The 10,817-nt window shown below is 37.6% G+C and overlaps 1 pseudogene; it reads left to right on the top strand.

Annotated features, from left to right (window-relative positions):
* The first annotated feature begins 5,112 nt into the window (after positions 1 to 5,112).
* On the top strand, positions 5,113 to 5,929 carry LOC102489979 (zinc finger CCHC domain-containing protein 9 pseudogene; annotated as a pseudogene).
* Positions 5,930 to 10,817: the final 4,888 nt, after the last annotated feature.

Below are 10,817 nucleotides of genomic sequence, written 5' to 3'. Positions count from 1 at the left end.
CCTGCTGAATGAAAATATTTAAACACTTTGAATTTTATTGTGCTAGCTCTTTTACTTTCTGAATTTATTCAAAAATAAATTAGAGTCTAGAATTATTTTCTGAAGGAAAGACTGGTCCCTGGGGAAAGATATCAGCCATCATCCCTTAGACTTCTGAGAAACAGCTTTCTAAAAGAAAGCATTGAGAGGGCATGTGTAGCTTTGGGGAAGGTGTTGTAAACTATTTAAAGAGCTTAGGGTTTACCTTCCTCTGTGTGGGCCGTCCTAGCAAAATACCGTCAACTGGATGGTTTAAGCAACAGGCATTTATTTTCTTACACTTCTGGAGGCTGGAAAGCCCAAGATCAAGGTTTCAACAGGGCTGGGTTTGTGGTGAAAACTTGGTTCCTTGCTTGAAAACTGACATCTTGTGTACTCACATGGCAGAGTGAAAGCTCTAGTTAATTTCTTCATATAAGGGCACCAGTTCCATTGAACCCTTATGACCTCATTTAACCTTAATCACCTCCTTAAAGGTCCTATCTCATTAATATAGTTGCCTGGAGGGTTAAGTCTTCAACATGAGTTTTTGGAGGATACAATTTAGTCTACAGAAAGGAAAAAGAAAAATGAAATTTCATCTGGGAACCACAAGGAAGAAAAATAACTTGCTAATGTGTAGAAAGGACACAGAAATAAATTTTACTTTAATATATGAAATAATATGCCAAAGGCCTTTCAAAAAATAGAATAGCCACCACAGGATTTAGAATATTTATGTTATCTGTGTCTACTAGGAATGGAACAAATTTAAGCATCAAACTTTGGGTGAGATATTGGTGATTTTCAAGTGTCTTTCATCTATAGAAACTGTATCCTGCCCACATGTGATTGAAGATGTTCTGGCTAGACCAAGTTTGAGGGGACATACGGCCCAACACCCTGTCCACAATGTCTCTTGCTCTAATTCACGCTGATCCCAGCATGGGAACTAATAAGCCTTAGGATTTGGTTGATAGATAACCCACAATAGGCCTTATAACTCAGAGAATTGGAGGCCACCTCAGTGTTAGGAAATTGATGCTTGCAAATTATATGGGCCAATATTACCTACTCCTTTTGCCATAGGGAAATCACTTGGTGATTTTGAGGTTCTATGGATACGGAATAAGGGCTCTTACTGAAAAACAGACAGCTCATAAGAGTTCACTGATCCACCATCATGCCTGGCATTGGCGAATACTCTATGGCTGACATACTTGAAGTGTATTCCGTTTAGTTAGGGAAGCAGGTATGGCACTTCTGCACATTTTAGGTTCTCCAGACTGCCTGTCCTGCAGCTCTTTTACAGCACATGAGTCAGTGTGACAGATCGGAGTGAGCAGGAGCATTGCAGTCAGTGGTCTTCTTAGATTTACTGCTGCCTCATATGTTGGAAGAAAGATGGGGCCATCCTTGCATGGATGTTATAAGGATGTGGTAAAGTTCTTCTGCCAGAATAGCACCTGATTTCAGTGATCTTATTTTCTCCCATTCAATAGAAAGATTTGGCTATGAACACCAGCAACAGTTACTATTCATGCTTAAAAGAGAAAAACTTGAAAGCCCCAAATAATCTAGTCTACATTATATGATTAACTCCTATATCCTATCCACAAAAATGGTCTGTAGAGGAGATAATGAGAAAACAAAAGTTGACTGATGCTCTCTCTTTTTCTTTCCCATATTGTACACTAGAAATAGTAGCTAGGAAGCAGAAATAATTTTTTAAAAATGGTAGCAAACAATTAATAATTCTCAATGTGAATAATAACTCCAGAATCATCTCTTTTGGTTCAATAATATCTCTGTGTGCTTACAGAGGTGCTTAGAGATTTGGTTCCTAACCAAACGATAGTGCTCCATATGAAGTCTCTGTGCAGTTCTAACATAGAGAGACTGCACATTGCTCCAAGTGGAAAAGTGTTCATAGTATCGTATCCACCCAGCAAGACTGTTTGGAGTAGTTGAACTCTATCCCTATATAGGAGGCAAAGCATTTTGTCATATTTACAGTGAAAACTTTGAGCTGAGTTCCAACATTGTCAATAGCTAAATAATTATATTCACTTTTGTGAATATAACAGTAAAAAGAGCTTGTCGAGTTTCATTTTATGACTGGCTTTATCGCTTTTATAAGAAATTGCATATATTCATGGAAAACACATAAAAAGGATATGGTATACAAACCAACTAACAAAAATTGATAGCCCATGTGCAATCACAGTCACAGTTTGACTCGCAGCAGCTGTGTCTTCCCTGTGTTCACCTCTGAGTAGTCACCTTGACCAAAAAGAGAACCAGGCAGCCCTTGTCACTCTCCTCATTACTCTCAGAGCCAGAGAACCACTGCCTAGTGTTTTTCCATCTGACACTCCTGGGAAAGACCATTCGTTGCCAAGCATTGACAGTGGAATGGTGACTATGGGATACAGGAACACACCTTGTTCATCTAGGACTCATGTACAGGTGTATTTTTCAATGGAATCATATTTTTCCTGACACTATTGTGAAAAGGACAAAAGATACCACTTTTCACAAACTACTTGGGTCATATATACACACTTTTGCACACCAAAAACTTAAACACACAAATTATACATTAGACCTAACTTCTTCCCTTAAAAATAAGTTATCTAGACTCTTTAGGTAATTCTTCAGGCCATATGTTATCTAGATGAAATAAACTATATAAATTACACACATGGATACTTCAAAGAGTAAAAGAGGAATTCTAAGCCAATATTGTCTTTAGTGTGCTACTAATTCCTGAAGTAACTCAAGTAAGAAGACTGAGCCTTGGGGAAGAGGTCCAGATGGTGAGCCAGGCTTAAAGGGGGAGTGAGCATGGTTTAGCTATAATTGGCCTTTGATGAAATTGTAAGGTGATCTAATAAAATGACTATTTTTCAGGTATAATTACAGAAATTATTGAAAGTTGCCACATTTCCCATAGTCTTCTGAATCTCATGTGTCTTTCTGTTTTTATTCCACTTAAGGTTTTCTTCTGTTTCGACCTCTCTGACACCCTTCCATTTTCTGTTGTTCTTTCTCTTTTTTGAAGTGGTCAGTTGGTGAGATAAGCAATGCTCCACACTGACAGGAGGCATAATTTTCAGACTCAGCTTCAAATATTTAAGTCAGTAGCTGGGAAACTGTGGGGTGCTCTTGAAAGTTGAAAATTTGTCTCTCATAAACATATTTTCACATTATTCTTGGTCTTATTTCATATTTTTTCTCTTCTGATCTATGAAATATTCTTAGATACTTTGTAAATGCAAAATATTTTCTTTACTTAAATTAGTGAATACTGATAGAATTCATATATATAAGAACTTACTAAACACAGTGATAAACAAAAACTAGATAAGATAACCTTGAGCATACATGCTCTATAGAAAAAATACTGAAAAAAAAACTTAGAATTACTATTTGTAAATACCCTGTTTAATAACATCCATGTTCTTAGACATCCCTATTGAAATGAACTTAACTTCTGTCCTAGAGGGGATTCATTGAAGTCAATGGAAACTTCTCTTGAGGAATCCTTTACTTTGTGTTGTTCATATTCTGCAAAATTATCTAGGCTATTTGAGATATTGAGACAATATTTTAAATTAAAATATTAGTAATGTGCTTTTCAGGGTCTATTTACAATATTGTTAGAAATGTTTTTTGTTGGGGAACCGGCAGTTGGAGTAATGGCTATGTTACTGGACTCCCATGTAGTCAACTGCAGTTCGATTCCCAGACCTGGTGGCTTAAACTCATGCCGGGTACATGTGCGTGCGTGCCCAAGATCCCAAGAGGATAATGGAGGAGGAGGGATTGCGGCGTGGCCATGTCCTCGGGGGGTGATTTTTCGCTTTCTTTCTCTCTGTCTCTCTCTTTCTGGCGAGCGCACACCCCCTATAGCAAAAACCTCTCAAAAAATAAATAAATGGTTTTTGTAGCATAAAAATACCAATCAAAAATATTATAATATTGACATATTCATTGATCTTATTTAATCCTGGCCTACCGCATTTATGCTTCTGATACTCTTTTTTAACTGTTTTTACTCAATAATGTCTACATGTAATCATCACCTTACAATCTGATTTATAAAATTAGATCATTGTCTGCAATTCTTCTGTTTGAGAACCATCCGTGTTCACTGTCAGAGTAAAATGATGTGGATTCTAGGGTAGACGGCTTTGACAGTACCTGCCCTGCTAACCAGCTCTGATGGAAATATGGAGCAGGCATGTGGATTGCTAAGGGGCGAGTGGGAACGGCAGACTTGTCTCTCACCAACAGTAACAGGTAACCATGCTAGATTATGTTGCCTGAGAACAACCAACCCTGGACACGCTATGAAATTTAACTCACTGGGTTAGTCAGAGCAGTTTATCTACCTGGCTGCAGAGAAGTTTATAATCAGGTGGTCACTTCCCAGCACGTTCCTTGGTATGGGTTGTTAGTTTGCATTCTTGTGGGTCAGTGTCCTGTTAACAGGGGCTGAAGTCCTCTTCTCTGGCCCAGCTGGTGAGTCCTGTTCAAGCTCCTCTGCATCCAGGCCACCTCTAGGATTTCCAATCAGCGTGGAGCAGACAGTAGGCATGACACATAGGCACCATATGAGTAGTTCATGGACTTCATGGTGGCTAGTGTATCTATCCCAAAGTGGAGGGTTACTTTTTGTGTCCTACCAGGCCACTGCTCATCTAATGACTGGAGAAACTTCAAAGGCATATGTTAAGGTGTTTCTATCTCCCATATGTAGAAGTTTCCAAATAAAAATTGTCATGGCAAAACTTACAATCAGATAGCACATTAAGAATTTTCTGATTTTGCTGTCCAAATGTTGACTTTCATTTGGTTTATTTTAGTTAATAAATTGCATCAATTTATTCCTAATTCTTTTTTCTTTTTTAATTTTTTCTTTAATAATCAATCGCTGTATATCATTACAACATATAAAATGAATTTTCCCATCCAGGATATACTGTACATTAGCCTAATCAAAGATATTACCATACACATTATCATATTTCTTTTTGCTTCAGTTCTGGAGTACTAACATGCAATCAATTAAATAACTCTGATGAAACTATGATCTGGTGGGCACGAGTTACTACACACATAACACGAGACTTTTGCCTGCAACCTCATGGGAGGACATGAAAAAGGGGTCCTTTGGGGTAATAACCCAAAACCTACCAAAACATAAACAACATGAAGCAAATAGACTGTCCCTTAAAAATGATACACTCCAACCAAAACATAAAAAGTACAAGAAGAATAAAAGAGTTCTTAAATGAAGACTTTAATGGATTCATGGAATACCTAAAATGGAGTTCAGAGATGGGTCACAATGGGGAGATTATGTCAACAGAGAGTTTGGAAGTAAGGAAAGAAATTGCAGTCACTTTAAAGAAAAGCAGTCTATGGGAAGGAAGGTGATTAACAAGATAGGCAAAGAAGGAAAATGCAATGGTATGTTTCCATGAAGAAATCCTGGCCATGGAATTGCAAATCGCCCCGCTGCCCTTGAAAATCAGGACATGGAGACTGGACTACGTTACTGGTGTGGGCCCACAGAGCACGAAATAACCAAGTTCTAGGCTGACGTAGACCCAGCTCTTGGTGAATCTCCTTTTGCAAAATGTTTTGTTCATGGGAAATGGGACATCTGTCCAGATCGTGTCCTGATAATCCCAAAGGACTCTATGCTGATGGTGGTGGCTGCAAGTTCTGTGGCTCTATGGAACATTTGAAGAAAGATTGCCCTAAAAGTCAGAATTCAGACTGAAGGGTCAAGGTTGGTCTCTGGGCAAACAGAATGAGTGCAGACTAAGAAGAAATTCTTCTGGAAGCACCTAAACCACAGAAACCTAAAACAGAGATCCCTAAGGTTGTTAATTTCTGATAAGTTGGTGCTGTCATTAGATACCATCTCATTGGTACTTTCCCACACAGGCCTACCTGACAAGGTAGAGCTGGGCCCCCATGGAGCTGAGCCTGAGCTGTAGACATCGGTAGGGTTGAGGTCAGAAACAGTTCTGCATTCCGTCCATCGACAATACTTTACCACTGTTTGGAGAAAATCACTGAAGAAAATAAGATGATTAAATTAGACTATCTAAAAGAACATATTTTCAACAGCTAGTACTTAGATATAACCAAGTGGTTACATGCTTGATCGTAACATTCACTTAAAAAATTACACGTTAATATGAACTACCTCTAAACAAAGGGTGCAGCTTTGCATTTGGAAAATGAATATCGTTTCTTTGGTTCCAAGTATCATTCATTATTATGATAGCATTTGTTTATACATTTTCACAGAACTGTATTTTTAAAATATTAAATAAAAATATATTTTGTACTTGAAAAAAAAAAGGTTTGCTTCTTTGCTTTTCCCCTTGATTCTCTTCCTTTCCCCCTCTGGCCCATCCCAACCTTCTCCTACACTCTGGTATCCGCAGTTGCTCTCCACACCCTTTTCCATCCAGCATTTGGTCTCTGCCATAGAGTGCAGGCATTTGGTAGATACTGAGTGGGAAGGACATAACACAACAGGAACACTGCAGACCAATATCTCTGATGAATATAGATGCAAAATTCTCAACAAGATACTAGCAAATTATGTCCAAAGACACATACAAAGATTATATACTATGACCAGGTAAACTTCATTTCAGGGATACAAGGGTGGTTCAACATATGGAAAAACCATAAACGTAATATACCAGATTAACAGAAAGAAAGATATAAACCATATGATCATATCAATTGATGCAGAAAAGGCATTTGATAAAATATAACACCCCTTCGCAATTAAGACTCTCAGCAAAATTGGCATAGGAGGGACATTTCTCAACAATAAAAGCCATCTGTGAAAAACCCATAGCTAAAATCATACTGAATGGGAAAAGAATTGGAATAATACAAGCCTGTCAACTTTCTCTACCCTTCTTCAATAGAGTACTAGTAATTCTTGCCAATACAGACACAAGAATAAAATAAAAGGCATTCAAATAGGAAACAAAGAAGTAAAATGATCTCTATTTTGAAATGACATGATTATGTACATAAAAAACCCAAAAGAATTCACAAGAAATCTTCTGGACGTAATAAATTCGCCCCTATTATATAATCCTATATGCAACACAAAAAAAAAAAAAAAGAAAAAGAAAAAGGGAGATTAGAGAAGAGAGGAGAAACCTAGTTGTAACTTTCTAAGGAGGACTCCAGTAAGCAACATCTAAAAGAAAGAAAAATGCTTGTGTCTTTTCTATCTGATGGAGAAGACATTACGATGATTTTTAAATTTCCAATTACATTCACATGATTAATTTATTGATAAATAAAAGTTATTCAAAGCTGAAATGCTTCTGATTTTTATGTTTATTTACTAAAGTATGATAAATAACTTTAACTATAGTAAATATTCATACTTTCAACATTGAAACTGAAGAGGGAAGAAATTGATTTATTGCTACCCAAACATTTTCATTGCTGACTGGCTTTGCAGGAAAGGTCTGGTATTGATACACAGCCAACCAATATTAAGAACAATGGGCCAGCTAGTGATGTGGGGGTTAAGGTAGATGGATTCCATATGGCTGCCTGTATGATTTGAGTCCTGGACTTGGCAGCTTGAAAAACATGTGGAGTGTGTATGTGTGTGTGTGCCTTAAATCCAAACTGCAAAGTGAATGAGAGGAGATTGCAGTGGGGCCATCCCGCAAGAGGCTGCTTTCTCACTTTCTCTCCCTCTTTCTCTCTCTCTGCCTCTTTTCAATGGTTGTATGTGCCCAATAGCAAAATTTAAAAACAACAACAAAAATATATATATAATCATTGAAGCAAATGCAGGTGACAGAACACTATAATGGAAAAGACAGGATTCTAAATGAATCAGTCAAATATTTGTGTCACCGGTAGGCTTGGGTTCTAGTCCCTAACCCTGATGTTAGTCAGAGACTGGGTAATAATTCTGTTTAATCTATTTGGAGCCTTTGACATTGGTCAAACAGTTCCACCTCCCTCATTTTCAGTTTTCTTGCCTACAAAGTTGGAAAAATTATATCCACTTCATGGAATTTATATAGGAACTAGCAGTCTCTCTATAAAGATCTCTACACTACCCACCGGCACATATATTCACAGATTATCTTACTTTTTAAACTTTGGCTTGTTTTTAGACATGTAAGTGAAATGCATTTCTCTTACTGATTTCTAACATTACTCATAATCTCCTATAAATGTGTTGAATACTGATGGAAAGGTATTTTCTCCTTTACCCTATACTATATTTTCATTCCTGTACCCTGTAATACTTACTATTTTCATTTCTTTTAAGTTACTGTATTTTTACAAATTGTAGTAAGTGTGTATGCCCAATTAAATGAAAAGTACCTGAATGAAAACAGTTTTCTTCTCTGGGTGTGCTTAAACTTTATAAGAACCTTCTAAAATAATTAAAAGTGAGAAAATAAACTTATGTCCTCAGAATTAGTAACATCTTCTTTATTGAGTACCTTTAGTTTGTCACACACTGTTTTGGTTACCTGCACTGCAGACACACTTTTGATAATCACTTTGCAGATGGAGTCGAGAGTTACAGAGGATAAAGGTGCTCAGGATCATAAGAATAGTATAGAATAAAGAAGGAAATTTAATTTTTTCTAAACCTTTTGCCTTAGTCTGTTCATGCTGTAAAAAAATAAAATATAAGTGGGGCATCTTTTAAGAACAAAAATTTATTTTTCACAGTTCTGCAGGCTGGCAAATCCAAGATAAACAGGGTGAATGTCTGATGAGGCCCAATTCCTGGCTCACAGCTGACGCTTTCTCATATCCACTGTTCACATGGTGAAACAGAGGAAGATCTCCCTGGAGTCTTGTAAGGGCTGTCGTAGCCTTCCAAGAGCCTCACCTCCTAATACCGACATCTCCAGAGTTAATATTTGAACGTACAAATTTGGAGAGCACAAGCATTCGGACCACAAGACTCGTGCTGTGTTCACCATGCAAAAGTTCCATAAAAGAATAAATTAGATCAGTTTAAAAACTTGTACCTCTTGTTATGTTTAGACCTAGAAGTGTGCATTGATTAGTGTTTGGGAAATGGCATGTTTGTAAGTTTATATCTGATAACCTTGATAATGTCTGGAAGAATTTAGAGTACCCCCTGAGTTGTACACGATTAGTTACACAACCTCGGGGGAGGCAAATGTTCAGCCATCACAGACCCCTACATGATCCAGCACACAGAAATGGACTGTTTTACCAGTTTTGTATATTTTAGCATATGAAAATTAACTTGGTTAATACTTGTGCAACACTGTAAAGAACTAGCTTTTGTTGTCATGTTGCTATTATTTCACAGCCAAAATCTATGTATTTTTTTTAACAGGAGACAAAGTGGGAAGTTAAATTATATAACAGTGAGTCCCATCACTCTCTCAATTTTTAAATGTATTGTCTTTTTTAAAAGTTCACTGTGATTTCAACATGAAGATGAACTCAAAAGTCATTTTACATAAATTGAAGAAACAATTTGGCTCTCTAGGTGTGTTTACTTCAACAATCGCCTGACCAAAAAGTGAACATTGTCTCTGAAAGATGCAATCGCTGTGGTCCTGTTGCATGGAGAGCTCTGCTCGGCATACTTACTCTAAAAGTACTTCATTACTAATAACATATTGGTAGCATATCTTCTCAAAGACAGCTAATCTCGTGATACACAGCTTTAAAAGGAGACTTTTCTCAGCATTTGTTAGATCACAGAAAAATTGAGTAGAGGTACAAAATTTCTTTTGTAATCTCTGTTCTTAACACTTATGGTCTCGCCACTTTGAACATGCCCCACAGAACAGTGCATTGGTTACAATCTGTGAAACTGCGCTCACGTGGTTATCACTCAGGATCCGTAATGTACAATAGGGTCCATGGGTGGTGTGCATTTTGGACAAACGTGCAATGGCTGCTCTCCACAATTGTGGCATCACACAGCATAGTCTCACTGCCCTGCAGGTCCTCTGTGCTCAACTCATTCATCCTCTGCTTTTGAGAGCATATTCTTATATAAATTGGAGCATATTTAATCATTTTTTAAAATAACAGCATGGGGCCAGGAGATGGCATGGTGATGAAGGCACTAGACTCTCACATAGTCAACAGTGGTTCAAGTTCAGGACCTGGTAGCTTGATTTCTCACTTTCTCTCTCTGTCTCTTTCTGGTGAGCACATGTACCCTATAGCAAATTTTAAAAACATAATAAAAATAAGTAAAATTAATTTTTAAAATGTTTTCAAAAAAGTCACAGCTCATGCACCACTTACATGGCAATCACCACCTCCACACACAAATTGAACACCCTTTTCTGCTCACTGACCCTGCTGTGCTGGGGACTTGGTCCCGGGGCATCATGTGTCACAGCCTTTGCTGTCACTCCGGTGAAGGAGCTGCATGAGCCCACAAATTCCAGCCTATTCCATCCTGTTCATAAGCACTAGGCCCTGCTCTCTAAGGACACTGCATTTCTTTTAATCTTCCTCACCTTGGAACAAAATACAAATTATATTTCGCTTTGCCCTTTGATTGATCTCTGAGGACGAAGCAATCAAAGAGAAAGGCTCACACAAACAGAAACTCTAAGAAGCTGCCTATGTCGGTGCCTTTCCCTGGACTGCATCGTTAGCAGAAAACATACCAATGAAAGGCACGTACTTTGTCTCACTATTCATATGAATATTTTCATTGACTTCTAGATGTAAAGACTGTTTTTAAGGGCATAGTTTATATG

This window comes from Tupaia chinensis, unplaced genomic scaffold, assembly GCF_000334495.1.
Source record: "Tupaia chinensis unplaced genomic scaffold, TupChi_1.0 Scaffold000096_1, whole genome shotgun sequence".
In the NCBI taxonomy this organism is placed as follows: domain Eukaryota; kingdom Metazoa; phylum Chordata; class Mammalia; order Scandentia; family Tupaiidae; genus Tupaia; species Tupaia belangeri.
Note: the sequence above shows the minus strand (reverse complement) of the source record. Positions and strands in the feature narration are given on the sequence as shown.